The following is a 17,711-nucleotide window of genomic DNA, read 5'->3' as shown; positions in this document are numbered from 1 at the left end:
TGACCTGAGCAGGCACCAGGAAAGGTACCAATAATAAATAATAGGTTGGCCCAGAGCCTGGCACAGCCCTGGAACTTGAAGGGGTAGATCCCTACCACACCACTCCCAGAAACCTTACCTGAGCAGGCAGCAGGAAATGTACCAATAATAAATAATAGCTTGGCTCAGGGCCTGGCAGCAGCCCTGAAACTTGAAGGGGTAGATCCCTATTCCACCACACACAAAGAAAATTCAAGCTCCAATGCACTCTATCAAAATGCCAACAGCAACTGTCTCTCTACTTTCTGCAAAGCCAGAGCTGGGAGCCCCCTCCCTCCTGCTCTTTGCTTCCTTGTTGTGATAGATTTGGAGCTCCACACTTGGAAGGAAGACCTGCCTATCAAGCTAAATTGGGCTTAGATTGGGGTTTCCAGGGCAACAGCAGGAGTTCAGACAGAGCTCAGACAATCCCTTCCTAAGTTTCCAAGAGAATTGATTGCAGGTGCCAGACTGTCTGGCCTGACGAACAGCAATGAACGTGGCTTGCAATGACCACCTGTTCATTTAGAATGGGGCCTCACAAACAGTTTGTTCGAGAACAACTGATTGGGCTGTTTGTGGCTTTTTTTTGTTCGTATTGCTGTTTGTGCCCATCTCTAGTCATGACAGCAAGGGCTAGGAAGGGCTATCTGCTAGATTGCCTACCTCCCTAGATCATCTCCAGGAGACCAAATGGTGGATGTTGCAAAGGCTGGTGTTTTAATTGATGTTGAAACAGAGGTAGTGTGATGTGAAACTTGTGTAGTATCAACCTCAGCCCTGTAACTCACATACTTAACCCATGGCTTCTGAATGCAGTAAGTCCAGCAATCATGTGGAAAATAGCAGCCATGACGGGTCTGGTATTAGTAAGGTCCCCATCTTAAGGTGGCAACCTTAAGTACTGCCACCATTCAGAACCTTGGTAAAATGACCAGGTTCTTCAGCATCCAGAAAAGTGCCACTTGCCTGCCAAAGGTAGACCTTAACATGAAAAGGAGGAAAAAGTTATGATCTTGTACAGGCCAGGATTATGGGTGGTGGACCCACAGAGCTGGGGACCAGAAGCTGAGCATCAGGAAGAGTAGAGTATAAAGGACAAGCCAAGGGTCAGAGCTATAGGATCTCTTGCTCACCATGGGATTATTTAAGCACATTGTTACGCTTCTCCTTTCAGCTTGCATGCAAAGGAGACATGGGGCTCTTGTTCTCTACTTATGTTCAGTGGCATCATGTACTTCCAAAAGGTAAACAAAATAGTGGCTATAGAGGAATTTGACACCTTCAGGTGGGGCTTTGCTGCACATCTGAGGGCTGTGACTTACGGGCTGACCGCTACACAAAGTTTGTCTGAAAGGGCCTTAGTTATAAGGTGCGTGTCTCTGAGTCACTCCAGATTAGACATCTAACACGTGAAGAACACGTGTCAGGAGATGCAATGGTAGCTGGGAAGTGTAGTTGAAAAAGACAGAGGCGGCAGCAGGGCAAAGGCTTTGCTATAAACTGGAAGTGTGTGAAGGTGCTATGAAATGCCAGAAGGGAAACTTTGGGCCATTATCACCTCTCCAGGTCCAAGTCCAACTATGGATGGCAGCTGTAGCCCACTTCCATTCCTCGTTGCCTTCTGGTTGCAATCCCAAACAGTTTTAGCCTGGAGAGGTGAAACTGACAGAGCCTTCCAGGAGGAGAAGATAAAATTAACAAATCATCTGAGAGCAATCTCCACCGGCTATTTTCTTAAACTGCGCTTCCTTGCTAACATTGTGTCTTCCTACACTTGATGAACATGTGCCCAGGCATCTCGTATAGAGAGACTCTCTGTCTCTGCCGTGGTCAGCAAAGGTGTGGAGCTGGAGTAGGGAAATGCACGTCATAATAATGTTAAGGCATTGGGGGGAAGGTTTAGTACACAATATGGTGAGGAAGGGGGAGGACTCAACTGGGGGCTGTCTTTTTCCAGCAGCAGTCCCATATTTACTTCTAATTCTGTGTTTAAAATAAGATCTATGTTTGGAAAGAAAAAAAAAAGTTCATTGTTACCAGATTCTTTTCTTTCGCCTGAACGTGAGACTTGACTTTTTCTGGTCTTAAAATTTCTGTTGCCTTAGTACAGAATGTAGATTTTTTTTTCTCCATGCAATGCAAAGCAAGAAGCCGGGAACGAGTCTTCCTGCCATGCAAGTTTAAGGGAAATTCCTTGGTTGCTGTTGTCACCCACCAACATCTGCTAAAAACCATTTTGAGTTGTCCTGTCTGCTGACCCATTCTTCAGCAAGTAAAAGTGAATTTGCATAAGCAATAAGAAGTGTAATTAAAATCACCAAGACATTAAATTCACGTCAGAATCCACAATAACTTTGGGCAACAAGGAAAGAGGGGATAGTCTAACATGATACCAGTAGTTAAAAACCAATTAAGCATGCCTATTAGTTGTCCATTATCAGACCTTACTATTGTAAATAAAATGCATTAATTGCTTGAGGCCATGCTGCTAATGGCTAAATAAATCCGTAAATATTTTTAAGTCTGTTAATGGTCGTTAAACCTGACACTTGCAAGTGGACTGTAGACAATGCATTCCTGAGATGTGCTACAAATGATGTACAATGTATAAAAAGTCTATGAGAAGAGAGAGAACTAGACATATGAGCCAGTTGTGGTCTTGTGCAAGGACCAGATTGTAACATGCAGCTGTCACCTCCAAGAGGAACTTAGGGAGGTTGTGAATTTCACATCAAGCATATTCAGCAGTCAAATTTACCATGTTCAACTATCAGACCCGAGCCAATAACTAGGGCTGAATCCACACACCCGCGGAGCGTCCCGGCGTTGCGCTAAATGTTCGCTAAACACCTGGAAGTGTAGCGTCTTTCTAGAGCGATTCAGAAATCACGCTAGAAAGACGCTGCACTTCCAGGTGTTTAGCGAACATTTAGCGCAATGCCGGGATGCTCCACAGGTTTGTGGATTCAGCCTAGGTCTAGTCAGTTCCATGCCAAATAATTCCAATGCCTGCCAAACAGGTTTGTGCTTTCCCCCCCCCCTTCAAAACACAATGCTGATCATACATCAGCAGCTGTTAATGTTCCTGAGGACTCTTTAGAACTTAGAATTTAAGAAAGCGCACATATACATCTATTTATGTATCTATGTATCTATTTATGTATCTGTTTATGACCGATACCTGATTTATGACCAGTTTAACGGTCTGCTGAGTGCCAGAGCAGTGCAGCAAAGACCAGGAAGGGGAACTCAATCAGACTGTGTCCAAGAGTCTGTGTAGATGAGGCATCTTACATGAAGATGCTCGAGTGAAGAGAGACGCAATATTCGCCGGGCAATGTAGGAGACGGAGCAGAAGGCTTCGGTCACTTTCACCTCTCTGCAAAGAGCAGAGAGATCGCTCCTTGGAGGGTTTTTTAATTTCCCCTTCCCCTTCTCCTCCCTGAAGACTATGTTAATTTCACCTCCTAGTCAGGGGAGGCAAAGAAAAAATTAAACAAACCCTCCCAAGAGCGATCTCCCTTCTCATCTGTCTCCTACATTTCTCGGCTAACAGTGGTCATTTTCACACGTCCCGGCATAGCGCTAAACTCATGGAATAAGAGGGTCTTCCTGGTGTGATTTTTGACATCATCGCACTACGATTCCATTCCCGTATGGCGATGACATCAGTAATCGTGGCAGGAAGACGCTCTCCTTTCGTGAATTTAGTGCTATGCTGGGATGTGTGGAAATGGCCAGTGCGTCTCTCTTCACTCAAGCATCCTCGTGTAAGATGTCTCGTCTATAGAGACTCCAAATGCACATGTGCAAAAACTCCATTGCACTATAATGCACAATTAGAAAGGAATCTGTTAAAACAAATAGCCAAACTGCCACAAAAGGGTTAAGGAACAGACAGACAATCCGTCATAAAATTTGTTCCCTGTTGGCTTCCGGCGAACAGTATATATGCAGAACCGGCTGGTGTTTGAGCATCCCTTGAGCCAATCCAGAATGGAAGAAAGGTTGCATTTATGTCAGGTGGAGTTAGGATGAGGCAGTGGTTTAGTTTGAGAGCCTGGGCTGGGCCAGTGTGCATGAATCAGGATAGACCTATGAAGCAAGCAGTGTGAAATGATGTCTGTGCCTTTTTTGATCATTGAAGGATATATGCAGGTGCCTCTATCTAGGTGAATATGGGATAGCATAACATGGTGGTGTCATAGAATTGTGAAAGACCCTTGTCGCCAAGAGGAGTCAGTTGGTATGCCACACTTTCTCCATTTGTGCCTGAGTTGTCTTGGACCCGAACACTTTGCAGGTAGCTATAGTTGATGTAAAATGAGCCCCGTGGCACAGAGTGGTAAGCTGCAGTACTGCAGTCCAAGCTCTGCTCATGAACTGAGTTCGATCCCGGTGGAAGCCGGGTTCAGGTGGCCAGCTCAAGGTTCACTCAGCCTTCCATCCTTCCAAGGTCAGCAAAATAAGTACTCAGTTTCTTGGGGGCAAAGTGTAAAATGACTGGGGAAGGCAATGGCAAACCACCCCATAAAAAAAGTCTGCCAAGAAAACGTTGTGATGCGACGTCCCCCCATGGGTCAGTAATGACTCGGTTCTTGCACAGGGGACTACCTTTACCTTTTACCTTTATAGTTGATGTACTGAACTACAGATTAAATGTTTATATCCCAATGCACGTAGCACAGACTAAAGGGAGTAGTGGGAACAGCACAGTATTCTATATTGGAAGCTTGCCACATATTACGGCTAATCAGTTGGCCTTGGGAGAGTCTGAGAAGGATCATTCCGGTCAAGGTCACTTATGTATTATTACAAGCACCAGTGAAATTTATGACTGTTAAGAGAATATATAAAGCCTTGGGAATAGCCCTGAGATTGGAACCTCAGGGAAGACTGCAATTGAAGAACTGAGCTGTGCAGTTAGCCAGCTCCAGCGGGTCTGTCCATTGTCATTCCACAAATGTTCTTGACAGCAGCAGGCATGTTACAATATTATTTTCTTGCATTGATTCTTCTGTAAATGTGGCTTTCTTCTATAGACTACTTAAGCTACTTAATAAAATCTATTTTTGTTCATCAATTGTGTGTTCACGGCCTCTGTATCCCTTAGAGAAAAAAGAACCTTTGCCACTTGGCAATACAGATGAATAAAAAGGTGGATCCAGACAAGGAAACCTTGGGTTCAAGACCTTAAATCCCTCCTTTGTCCTGCAGCCCAACCCAACACCATAACACCCCACCTCTGTTTAATGGTACAAAGGACACCAAATATATTTAGAGGAGTTAGCCGTGTTAGTCCGTAGTAGCAAAATCAAAAAGAGTCCAGTAGCACCTTTAAGACTAACCAATTTTATTGCAGCATAAGCTTTCGAGAATCAAGTTCTCTTCATCCAAAATGTCCAAAAACCAGTGGGAGAACACTTCAATCTACCAGGACACAGCTCTCCCTGCCAGATGCATCTGACAAAGAGAACTATGGTCCCCGAAAGCCCACACCAGGCGTCACTGGGCTCCCCCAGACCACGCCACTGTAAAGGAAATCTGTTACCTGTGATAATGTGATAACCATTCATAGTCTCTATTCAGTCCCAGCTTGACAGCGTCAAATTTGCATATGAATTCCAATTCAGCAGCCTCCCGTTGGATTTTGTTTTTGAAAGGTTTCTGTTGAACCACAGCGACCTTTAAGTCTTTGGTGGAATGTCCTGGTAGATTGAAGTGTTCTCCCACTGGTTTTTCGACGTTTTGGACGAAGAGAACTTGATTCTTGAAAGCTTATGCTGCAATAAAATTGGTTAGTCTTAAAGGTGCTACTGGACTCTTTTTGATTCAAATATATTTAGTACATTTTTATCTCGCCTGTTTCCAAGGAGCTCCAGGTGACATACAGTGTTCTTCCTTCCTCATTTCATTCTTGCTACTTCTTACTGAGATAGGTTAGGTAAGACGGCATGGTTACTCTAAAGTCATCCAACAAGTTTCATAATATAGGGGACCCAAGTTGTTCACATCATGGGGTCAAACTAGACATTCAGGTTTTTAAAGAGTTGGGTCTGCCCAGACCCAACTAGGGAACCCCACAGCCACACCAGGGTGTTAAAAATAAAGGGAGAGGTGAAATGGCCTCAGAACCCTACTGTGGGGGGGGGGGGAGGAAGGGCTCCTGCCTCCCCCCCAAGCTGTTTTCCAAAATAGCAAATTGTCAGGGGTCTCTGTTTTTGCTGCTCCTCATTGAGTATTGCTCCCCCCCAATCAGAATAAAGAGGCAGACTCAGGGCTTGGGAACTAAAAGGCCACTATATTTAACCATAACATTAACTGTCAACATGGCAAGGGCCTAACTAGCAGTACAGGTCAAGCCCTGGGGTCACCCCTGGAGCTCTGCCTTCACCTGTCTGGGCGAGCCCCACTGCTTCAGGTGCGAACAATGGCTAGGGACTGGTTGGCAAAGTGAAATGGTTTCCCCTCTTAAAGCTCCAACCACCTCAAGCTATGGAGCCTGAAGGGAGGACTGACTTATACAAGGGTTCCCCACCAGGCAGTCTGTCCTCACAACTGGCAGCCAAGAAGCAGGCCAGTCGATCGTGACAGACCCCAGTTCCCCAAAGCAAGGGGGTGCGGCAAGGGTACTCACTGGCCTGCTCATTTTACCCAACTTCTGTTCTGCCAGAGAGTGACCTAATTACAGCTCCACCTTAAGGAAATTACCACAACCCATGTGTGCCGTGCAAGGTAGGTGAAAATCACCTCACCTTCCTCTGCCAATTGGGGGAAAGGAGAAAAAAATCCTACCTGGCCCTGATAATCAGCAAGTGGCTAAACCTGCACAGATATACGGCGGGTGGGTGGGCCAAACACAAGGGAGTGACAGGTCGGACACTTGTCAGCTTCCCTCAAGTTTTGATGGGAAATGTAGGCAGCTTGGTGGAATGTTGGACAAGTGGCAGTTGAAAAGTCCGTTGGACAGCCATCGGAGAGCCAAGCTACAAGACCAGGACGCCTACATTCCCCATCAAAACTTAAGGGAAGCTGACAAGTGTCCAACCTGTGTCATTTGTCACTTGTAGCTTGGCCCTAAGATGCTGGCTGGGTGGAGCAGACTTATAAGACAGGAAGCTCCACCCTCTGGGGCCAATGCCTGGACTGCTGACACTTTTCCTTCCAGGGCAAGAAAGGTGGTCTCCAGCCATAGTGGCTTGTGCGCTGTTAATACAAGGGGGGAAATTCCCCCCAAGTTGAGTCTGAGGAACGAGGTTGAAGGCCATCCTTTGTGAATTCATGTATATGGAGGTCTCTTATAGAAACCTTACACGGAAGAGCAATTTATTTTTATAAAATTTACTTTTTTAGCTATAGACATTGATTCCTCTTAATTTCTTTGCTCTTTGTTCTCTTTGAAAGGGATTTCTCTTTAGTGAAATCCAGGCACTCTTTTGTAACTTTAATACTTGCAGTTGTTTTATGTTCCACACCTCAGGGTGTTGCTTTAACAGGAGAAGAGGAAGGTTTAGGAAGGCATTGCCTGCCTCTGAGCATCTACGGAGTGAAATCCTGATATTTTGCAGTACCCCCTTTCCCCTCCCTTCTTTGCATTTCTCTTTGCTCAAAATGGAGTTGTTTAGAAACAGATCCCCAAATTCCTAAAAAAGATAAAAATGGATGGATTTCAGGGAGCAATTGGGTGAAGAGGAATTAAGAGAATTTCTCTTGACAATAGATCCAGAGGAGTTAGCTGTGTTAGTCTGTAGTTGCAAAATAGAAAAGAGTTCAGTAGCACCTTTAAGACTAACCAACTTTATTGTAGCATAAGCTTTCGAGAATCACAGTTCTGATGAAGAGAACATTTGACGAAGAGAGCTGTGATTTTTGAAAGTTTATGCTACAGTAAAGTTGGTTAGTCTTAACGGTGTTACTGGACTCTTTTCTCTGGACAATGCTAGTCTATTGAAAGTTAACAAAATGTTCATCCACTCTACCAGACAGTTCACATCTGTTAAATGTATGGTGAGACCGAAGGCATCCCAGAAACCTATCCTCGAGCTGAGATTGCTGAATTCATGAGGACCGGGTAACATTTTATAGCAGCAATATGCTTCTGTACTTTAATAGAATAAAACCCTTTTTACAGTCCTTGGAAGGAGACACTTTAATTTCTGTAATGGGTGTTGAAATCACTGTGAGGCTTATTTAGTGTCAAATAAAAAAAACAATGCACAGAATTTTAAGAAACATATGATGTGCGTTCCTCAGTGGAACAGGCTTCCTCGGGAGGTGGTGGGCTCCAGTGTTCCCACTAATGTGAGCCTGTGAGCAATCGCTCACAGATTCTGACTCCTCCGCTCACAGCTTCTGAGATGTAGCTCACAGATACTAACCCTCAGGCAGCCCTGCCCTCCCACTCAGACAGCATCTGCAGGTGGGCCCTATAGGGATGGAGCAGGGATGGAGCCTCATCCCACTTCTCTCCTCCCTTCCTGGCTGTGGCTGGTTTGGCCCACAGGGTGGTGCCAGAGAGTGCCTCCAGCCATTGTTGGCTCTCTAGCTGGGGAACAGAGCAGAGCTGAGTGATCGGGTCTGGCCTGACCCATGCAGCCTGAAATCGCTCGGATCCCCTCAGCCCCAAAGAGTGGAGGAGAAGTGGTAGCGCCTCAGCCGTTACCATGGTAAAGGCATCATTTAACTTGGCCTTGGTGCAGAAGGAGGCTGAAGAAGTAAGCACTGAGTCACAAAAGCTCATCTTGAAATAAATGTGCTCGTCTTTAAGGCACCATTGCGTGTCTGCTTTATTTTGCAGCAACAGACATACAACTACCTCTTTGTAATCAGCATGGACATACCCATTTTTATACAGACGTATACTCTGATTTTTGTGGCCCTTTCACCTAATGGCTTTTATTGTTAAATTGTTTTAATTGTAATCAAAACAATTTGATTGCAATTTTTTTTTAAAAGGAGGTGCACTCAAAACTTTAATGAAAGTTGTTGTTTCAGCTCACAAAGTAGATTTTTAGCTCACAACACTGCAAAGCTTAGAGGGAACATTGGTGGGCTCTCCTTCCTTGGAGGTTTTTAAGCAGAGGCTAGATGGTCACCTGACAGCAATGCTTATTCTGTGAACCAGAGCAGATCATGAGAGGGAGGGCAGGAAGGGTGACATCAGTGCTTAGTTCTCGTGGCCCCTTCTTATATGCCCTGGGTAATGCTTCTCCACTTTGGAATCAGGAAGGAATTTCCTCCAGGCCGGCTTGGCTGGGGATCCTGGAGGATTTTGCCTTCCTCTGAGCATACAGCAAAGGTCTCTGGGGGAGTGAGGGTGCAGAGGAAAGTGTCTGTGAATTTGCTGCATTGTTCAGAGGAGTGGAGTAGATTACCCTTGGGGGACCATCTAGATCTATGTTTCTGTGTATTACATGTAGGCTAGGTTTGCTCTTGGACTGCATGCAATGAGGATGTTCAAGAGTAGGAAATTTTGATGATACAGATCTGAGAAGATAATGCAATCTGTGGAATAAAGATAAAAGACTTTTCCTATAAGGTCAGAGCATTTGCAGACGATATAATGTTAATTGTGGAAGATCCAATTGAAAACATGCCAAGGGTAATAGAAAAAATCACAGAATTTGGAGATTTGGCAGGTTTTTTTGTAAATAAAAAGAAGTCAAAGATACTGTGTAAAAATATGATTAAACAAAAACAACAGCAACTTATGGAAATAACAGACTGTGAAGTAACAAATAAGGTGAAATACTTGGGAATTGAACTGACTGCAAAGAATATAGATCTATTCAAGAATAACTATGAGAAATTGTGGACTCAAATAGAGCGAGACTTGATTAAATGGAATAGATTGAATTTGTCATGGTTGGGAAGAATTGCAGCAGTCAAGATGAATGTGCTGCCAAGAGTGATGTTTTTGTTACAGACAATACCAGTTATTCGGGATTCCAAGCAGTTTGAGAAATGGCAGAGAAAGATATCGGACTTTGTTTGGGCAGGCAAAAAGCCTCGAGTGAAAATGAAAGTGTTACAGGACGCGAAAGAGAGAGGCGGAATGCAACTGCCCAACCTAAGACTTTACTATGAGGCAATCTGCTTGGTTTGGCTGAAGGACTGGATGATGCTTAAAAATTGCAAATTGCTGGCCTTAGAGGGATATAAAAAAATATTTGGATGGCATGCATATTTATGGTATGATAAAGTAAAAGCGGACTCTATGTTTTTACACCATTACATTCGGAGAAGCCTCTTCACAATATGGAAAAAGTACAGAGATTACCTACAAGAAGGAATTCCCTCCTGGGTGGTTCCTTATGAAGTGATAGATCCGAGAACTGTTGATAATGAACAACAGTGTTTAACATATAAGGAGATAACACAAATAGAATTTTCTAAATTAAGAATAAAGACGCAAGAAGAGTTGTCTCCAAACTATGACTGGTTTCAATATAGACAGCTCAGAGACCTTTATAAATCGGATTGTGCCAAGGGAGGGATAAGAATGGAGAACTCGGACTTGGAGGAAGTAATTTTACAAGAAGACAAAAAGGAAATTTCAAAGGTCTATAAAGTGTTGTTAAAATGGTATACTGAAGAAGAGGTAACTAAGGTGCAAATGGTGAAGTGGGCTATAAATTTTAATAAAGAAATAACAATGGAGGCGTGGGAATACTTGTGGAAAAATACTTTGAAGATTACGACATGCACTAACATTAAAGAGAATGTCTATAAAATGATCTATCGTTGGTACCTGACACCAAAGAAAATTGCGCTAGGGAATGTGAACACGTCTAATAAATGCTGGAAATGTAAAAAGCATGAAGGATCTTTGTATCATATGTGGTGGACTTGTGAGGTAGTCAGGCAGTACTGGGGGGAAATAATAAGAGTAATAAGTGAGATTTTACAGTTTCAAGTTAATAAGAACCCAGAACTCCTGCTACTGAACTTGGGAATGGAAGATATTCCAGCACAACATAGGACATTGCTTTTTTACATGACAGCAGCGGCTAGACTTTTGTATGCGCAAAAGTGGAAAGTACAAGAAGTGCCAACTATCGAGGACTGGATTTACAAATTGCTGTACATGGCGGAGATGGATAAACTGACAAGAAAACTAAGAGACCTTGATCCAGGACAGTTTAACACAGATTGGGAGAAGCTGAAACAATATTTGGTGAAAAAATGGGAGGTGGGAGGAGAACTGTGGCAGTTTGAAAATTATTGAAGAAAAACAAAAGAAGAGAGAAGTGACTATACCGGGGGGAGGAGAGTTAAAGAAGAATTACTAAGCAATTATTCTATTTGATTATTCTATACAGTATTGAGTAATAGTTATTATGTGATATATAAGAATAGAAATTAATTAATTAATTATGTTGCTGGCAGATAGGGGTGTAATTGAGAATTAACAGAATTAAAATTCATGAATACAAGAAGGGAGGGAATGAGAAGTAGCATATAGAATATAGGTTAAATTGATTGACTTATGCTGAAGGTATTTTTGGTTATAGCGATATTTAGAAATGTGCAGAACAGGGGTCAAATTGATTGACTTATGTTGAATGTATATTGTGTTTATAGTTATATTTAGAAATGTGTAGAATATGAGTCAAATTGATTGACTTTATGTTATAAAGATAAGAGATATAAGAGGAAGTAAAGAGTAACATATAGAGTATAAGTTAAATTGGTTGACTTATAAATGTATTCATCACTTATGAGTACTCAAGTTATGTATAGGGAGGGATAAATTGTTTGTCCCATATTGATGACATTAGAATGAATAAGTTAGAGTACAGGATATTGAGAATATTACCAGTATTATTACTATTGAATAATATGCTAGGAATATATTAGTTAGTTGATAAGTGAAGGGAAACTGACTTAGCACTGTGTTATAATAGATTAGCTTAGAAGAGTGTGAAAGTATATGTGTAATTGACAAAATAAGTTGAAATGAGTAGGGGAAGAATAGACAAAGGGTTGGAAAACTGTTGGAAGTCAACAAACGGGGGGGGGAAGGGAGGGGGTTAGAACTGGAATATTAGAGTATTTTGATTGTTATAAATGACAAAATATTTCTAATTCCAATAATTTTTTTTTAAAAAAAGGATGTTCAAGAGTAGGGAGATGTTTAGAAATCTGAATAAGATTGTATACTGATATATGGTTATATATTGAATGTAAGGCTGTGATAAGATGGAAAATGGTCAAATATTAATGATGAGGTAGATTGCATGATATGGAAATTTGGCATAAAGTTAAGATAAATAGAAATGATCTGTATAGAAGCATTAGACCATATTAAGACGGAGACCGCTCATTTTGACCTTTAGTTGATCCAAAATTGAATAGTAAGTAGGGAAAATAACATATTTAGTTTGTGAAGGTAAATGTGAAAATACACAGTAGCTGGAATAGTAGATGTAATCTTCACTTTAACATTGTTTTGTGTACTCTATTTTAATAACTCTTGTAGTGCGAAATTTTACTGTTCCTTTGACCCCGTTACCCCCCCTTTTGTCTGTACCCCTCTTTATTCTGAAAATAATAATAATAATAAAAGAGTAGGGAGATGTAATGTTATCTGGGAAGCGTAGTATAAAAAGATAGAGCCAAAGGCTTTGCCAATGTCACCTCTCTACATGAGGGTAGTTTAAAAAGAAAGAGCCAGCAGAGATCACTTCTCAGAGGGTTTATTAATTTTATCTGTGCCTCCCTAAAGGGGAGGTGAAATTGAGAGACTTCGGGGAAGCAAAGATGAAATTAACAAAACCCCTGAGGATCAATCTTTGCTGGCTCTGACTTTTTAAACTATGCTTCCCAGCTAACATTGCATCTCCCTACACTTGAGCATTCCCGTGTAAAATGTCTTGTGTAGAGAGACTCTAAAACATGTGGCAAATTAGAACTGAGCACCCCATATGCTTATATCTAGGATTTAAAATGACTGATATTTTGAGTGTATTAGTGTGTCTGCTGGTAATATCATTCATCTTTGCAATAGACAGCTGACCAGCAGCTGTAGCTGACACATGCTCAGAATTTAACTACATTCCTGAGGTTGCTGGGAAATGTAGTTTACTTGACCTCCTATTCAAAGGTGCAAAGAAACTATGGTTTCCGTTAACTCTGGGAAGAAGTCAGTGCTGTGCATGATTAGGAAGAGTGATTTACAAGAGAGATAGGTCCCAGTTTGTGAAAAGAGGGAAGTATACATTTAACTAAACATCACTTGATGTAAGTTATTCATTCCCCCTTTGGAAAGCTTGTGGAAGGGGAGAACTGGTAGGAAGGGCTAGTTATCTGCACATTTTCATGTGCTCCATTGAAAAAACCTGTCGAACATCTTCCACAGGGATGCTCACAAAAATAAGAGCAATTTCAGGCTGAACATTGGGTTCTTTGCCCATCACTAAATTTGATAGGATTAGTGAAAACTTTTCATGGAGACTGTGCATATTTCTAAGGAACGCATGAAAAGTAAGAAAATCTGCCTAAAACCTTCCAGAAAATGTACTGAGCATCTCAGCCGTTGCAAAACGAAGTGCATACTTATGGATGTCAGTGGTTCAAACACAGATATTAATTAGAGATGGGCATGACCCAAAATACGAACCAAAATTCATGATGAATCAGGCTGGTTCATGATTCGCGAACCACGGTTCGTCAGATCCCATTTCTGATGAACCACCACAAACTTTAGGCTGGTTTATTTGGTTCGTTTTTTGGTTTGTTACTGCAGACAGCCTGGTGCTGATCAATCAGCTTCCTAGGCAAAAGGGGATGGACTTCCTGCAGACCTTCTACTTGGCCAGGAAGTGACGATTTTCTGACCTGGATATGATATTTTCATGAACCAAATAAACTGTTTCATGAACCAGGGGCAGGTTTGTGAAAGTTCATGGTTTGTGATTCGTGAAATTTGACAAACCACAAACCACATGGTTCTTTTTTTTCTGGTTTGTGCCCATCTCTAGTATTCATTTCCTTGTGGAATTATAACAAATTTTTTCATCTTGTTCAAGAGAACATCTCAGCAGTGCCCAAGAGACCAGTGAGAAAAGCAAACATGCTTTGCTTGTGGCATTTCATGCTGGATCGGTTTTTGGGGGGGGGCGGGGTGGAGCATGATGCTTACATTGGCAGTTAATTTCTATCTTGCTCACCTTTGATTGAAGATAAAGACTTTTTGTTCGGAATTAAATCCCCTTCACTATCTCAGGCAATTAGACCCCCTCCTGCTCCCCCTCTTATCTAATTAATGCAGAATGTCAAATTGGAAATCAGCAAGTTGGGCAGAAAAAAAATTACAATGGTTCAGGAAAAAAATTAATTAGCTTTTCATTAAGACTGTAAAGTGCAAGAGTATCTGGTTGAGCAAAAATGTTAATAATCATGCACTGTTCTTTGAACTATAATTAAAATGTTGAGTTCAAATGTGAGAAAAGAAATTACTTACTGTCCTAGTACCCAGAGAAAAGGGGCTGGAGCAGCAGTCATAAAACTACAGGTGGTGGGAAATGTTTTTTTTTTTTAAATGAAACATGATCAGATCTAAAGGTGGCTATTAATTCAGAAATCTATCTGAGATTTACTGTAGGTATGTGCTGTGAATGTGTACATTCTCCAGTTCTTCAAGGAGAAGAAATGAGATTTCTCAAAATTGCTCTTCCTTGACCTATTAAGTCTGTGGGATTCCTCATTTTGTTTCTTTTCATACTGGTTTATGCTCTTGTCGGTGTTTTCAGTTCTTCGCTTTTTGATTTTGTAGCTGCATTGATACTATGTATGTGTGTTGTATCGTAAGCGGTCGGCCCGGCCTCCACCATTCTAATAGCAGTCTTATATATGGCTGCTTGTAATAGTAAAGATGTTCAGGCCTCTGGAGTTAAAATGGCTGCTGTGTGGCCACCAGAGAGCCTCCAGCAGTTGCTGAATCCCACCCAGGAGAACGTGGCATGTGTGGAATGCCGCACAGGAATACGGAGTGATTGAGAAGTGATTCGATTTACTATCTCTCTGGCCCTGCTGGTGCTCAGTGCAACAAAGGTCTAGCAGAGTCATCCCCACTTAGCACATTCCTTTCCCTCCTTCTGTGATGAGATCTCCTGTCCATGACTGAAGAGCTAATCAAATGACATTCATAAATATATACTGTCGTTCCTGGAACAGTGCATTCCCCACCTAAATTTATTAACTTAGCTCTAGTGGACTTCTTCAGCAAACTGTCCTTTTTGTGCAGCGCTAGAACTAGTTTTACATTTGTATTCACACACCCTGGCCGCTGCCAATCAAAGTACTCAAGCCTTTTTGTCTAACCCAGAAACTAACCATTGGAGCCTTTGTTCTAACGGCTAGGTGGGTTCTCCCACCTCAGGCCACATTTTATCTATAAAGGTAGGCCCTGTCCTCATTCAAATCATGCAAGCTTTCTGGCTTCTCCCTTAGGGTCACTTAAGCCTCTTGCTCTCTTGGCCGAGGATGCTGGCGTTCGAAGCTACTCTCTTCCTCCATGGACTGGACCCCTTCTCCAGGATAGGTAGATATATTTACTCCCTCTCTCTATTCCCAATTTCTGGCTACATTTCCTAGGACTCTGTGTGTGTGTGTGTAATTATTTTCCCCAGTAATTTGTGTGTATGTACATGCCATCTTGTTCTTTAATAAAAGTTATTGCTTGATCTTACGAATCAGCCTCGTTTGCTTTTTCAGAAGGGACCTGGTATACACCGGTGATAGATCCCAGTTACCGGCCTCTCTTACAGCTATCCTCCTTGTTTGCTAATTCCCCCACAAATCATATTTATTGCATGGAGACCACTTCTGGTAACAGTATGGTCTTTGTATATCATTTATACTGCATTTGAAAGTAAAATTGGTGACATTTATCCATACAATATATGGATTCATTGTGTGTGTGTGTGTGTGTGTTATGTGCCATCAAATTACCTCTGACCTATGATGACCCTATGAAAAAGAGACATCCAAAACAGATTTGCTCGGATCCTGCAAACTGGCGGGCGTGGCTTCTTTTATTGAGTCAAGCCATCTCATTTTAGGTCTTCCTCTTTTCCTGCTGCCTTCCACTTTCCCTAGTATTACTGACTTTTCCAGGGAATCTTGTCTTATCATGATGTGACCAAAGTATGATAGCCTCAGTCTTGTCATTTTAGCTTCTAGGGAGAATTCAGGCTTGATTTGATCTAGTACCCATTTATGTGTCTTTTGGACTGTTCATGGTATCCGCAAAAGTCTCCTCCAGCACTACATTTCAAATGAATCAGTTTCCTTCCTGTCAGCTTTCTTCACCATCCAACATAAAGGTTGGTATGGAATAGGTTTTACAGGAAATAATGGTGTGAGAGAAACAGAAACTGGGTCCACCTGCAATCCACATTTAATTCACACAAGATAGAAGTGAAATCAAAAGGGGGATTTGGGGACGGAAAGAGCAGAGGGCCAAGCTACAAGTGACGAATGACACTTGAACGGCAAGTGGATTGAGTGGAGCGCAAGTGAACAGGGAGAAATACACTTGCCGTTCAAGTGTCATTCGTCACTTGTAGCTTCACCCAGAGAGGAAAGATTTGCAATGATCCCTGTTGAATTCCTTATTGGCAGATTGTGGACTCCCTGCATATATATAGCAACAGAGGAACTGCTTTGCTTTGCTTTCTCCTTGCTGTTCTACTTCTCTATGAGAAGGGAGGGTTTGGCAGTGGGGTTGAAAGAGGCAACTTGCGCACTGCAGAGTGAAGTGGTACAATCCAGAGAAAGCTTGACTGCTTCCTGTTGTCCACTGCATCAACTGTCCTGCAGTGGCTGAGCTCCATATTGCTGCAGTTGTGTGGAAGCTAGCTAGCTCATCCCACATATTTTGTTTCAGGAACCATGTGATGGGAGAAAAGGCTATAACCCCTCCCCCCTATTGCAAATTCCATTCTTTCTCAAGGCAGTGGCATCCACATGAGGAGTGACATATTATTTGTTCCACCCACTTGGTCCCTTCATGTTTTTCTAGAGCTGTGTGTATGTAACTTAGCCTAAGGGCACCCCTAGCATTAGCAACTCTGGATAGGGAAATTACTGGATATTTAGGGGCAGCACCTGGAGATGGTAGACTCTGGGGACAGGATGGAACTCAGCAGGGATGTGGTGTCACTCTAGGATTCCATTTCTTCTATACTCCATGGTATACCACAGAGTCCATGCTCCAGAGCTGCTATTTCCTTCAGAGGAACTGATTTCTGTAGTCTAGTGATCAGTTGTAATTCTGGAAGAACTCTGGGCCCACATGAAGGCTGACAACCCGAGGGTCCCCATACTACTCTAGTAAAACATTGTCTAGAATATGGCTCAGTGAAGCATGTGTAATTCTGGCTGCAATCCTAAGAACACTTTAATAACAACAGCTACTACATTTGATTTATATACTACCCTTCAGGACAACTTAACTCCCATTCAGAGAAGTTTACACAGTGTGTTGTTATTATCCTCACGACAATCACCCTGTGAGCTGGGTGGGGGTGAGAGAGCTCTGAGAGAGCTGTGACTGACCAAAAGGTCACCCAGCTGGCTTCAAGCGGAGGAGTGGGGAATCAAACCCAGCTCTCCAGATTAGAGTCCTGCTGCTCTTAACCGCTACAATAAACTGGCTGTCAAACGTTCATGGAAGTAAGCCCCTT

The sequence above is a fragment of the Eublepharis macularius genome, chromosome 7, assembly GCF_028583425.1.
Source record: "Eublepharis macularius isolate TG4126 chromosome 7, MPM_Emac_v1.0, whole genome shotgun sequence".
NCBI lineage: Eukaryota > Metazoa > Chordata > Lepidosauria > Squamata > Eublepharidae > Eublepharis > Eublepharis macularius.
Note: the sequence above shows the minus strand (reverse complement) of the source record.